This window comes from Eleutherodactylus coqui, chromosome 11, assembly GCF_035609145.1.
Source record: "Eleutherodactylus coqui strain aEleCoq1 chromosome 11, aEleCoq1.hap1, whole genome shotgun sequence".
In the NCBI taxonomy this organism is placed as follows: Eukaryota; Metazoa; Chordata; class Amphibia; order Anura; family Eleutherodactylidae; genus Eleutherodactylus; species Eleutherodactylus coqui.
Genome location: NC_089847.1, coordinates 9828243 through 9829395, shown reverse-complemented (window position 1 = coordinate 9829395; position 1153 = coordinate 9828243). Strand labels below are relative to the sequence as shown.

Sequence of the window (1153 nt, the reverse complement as noted above, 5' to 3'; positions counted from 1 at the left end):
TCGGAACCATCTTGCGGTCACGTGGGATCATACGTAATGGTCACATGCTCTACACATCACTATCTACATCATGTGATCTTTCCCGTTACTACAACCACATTCATTCATAAAAACCGGCATTTATGAATGGCTTCTGGAACGTGTTTATGCAAACAGCCGGGTGCGGGCTGTTACCCTGATGATCGCTCTCCGGTAAATCCGGATAGAGAATCCCTGGAAACTATTACGAGCAAACAAGGATTTAGGTGCCGGTGGACCCTCTTGGCAGGGGGTCATACCGAGCACCAGGTGAGTACTTGTATTCACGTTTAATTTTTTACATTTATTACGGACGAGTAGGCGCTGATCTGTTTTTTTATGTTTTTTTTATATTAAAATAGATATTTTTTATTTATTACAGCGTCCATGAAATCTATAATCTATCGGGAGGTCAGTTCAGTCATTGCAAAACAGAATTAATAAACTACGTCCAATACTATCGGTGGCTAGCTGAAGTTACCATTCTCTAGCCTTTATGTACTATCAACATGTTTTTCTCTATTTACTTACAAAAAAGGGGGAGTTATTTACACAACTCATGAGAGTAAATATCTGTAATGTGTATCCCACAATCAATAAGGTGGCCAAGGTGTGTTGTATGAAAGGTGAGAAGGTTAGCGCTCCCCTTGACAAGGATGGAAGAGGCAGTAGGCCTGAAAGCACCCATACCATTAGGGCATTGCCACCTACTTCATGGCATCCACTAAAACCATCTTAACTAAGGCAACTCCTTAACTCAACTGGGGATGTAATCTGAAAATAAACATCTCCTTGGATCAATGGAAATCAAAGTTCTCTATCTTATATAAATCTTTCAGATGTATTTCATTCCAAGAGGCAATCCTTAAGACCACTCTACAATGGTATTATACTCCATTTAAGCAGTAGTATGCAGCTCTGTATCCTTTTGGAGTACCCTTATATTTGCCCGCTATGGGCTGCCACACAACATGTTGTCCCGATGTTGACCAAACTAAACCTAACTCTCCAACTTGAAATGGCCCTGATATTCCTCCGTCTAGAGTCTCTCTCCAGTCCCTCTTGATCAATGATAACCTTTATCCTCATGTCAACTAAGCTGACCCTGACCCGTTACTGGCAACAACAATCTCAG

General features: G+C 41.2%; 1 non-coding gene across 1 annotated transcript; it reads left to right on the top strand.

Annotated features, from left to right (window-relative positions):
* Positions 1-630: 630 nt before the first annotated feature.
* Positions 631-755, top strand: LOC136582944 (U6atac minor spliceosomal RNA). Its single transcript, XR_010787262.1, has one exon. It is a non-coding gene; the product is annotated as a U6atac minor spliceosomal RNA (small nuclear RNA).
* The last annotated feature ends 398 nt before the right edge of the window (positions 756-1153 follow it).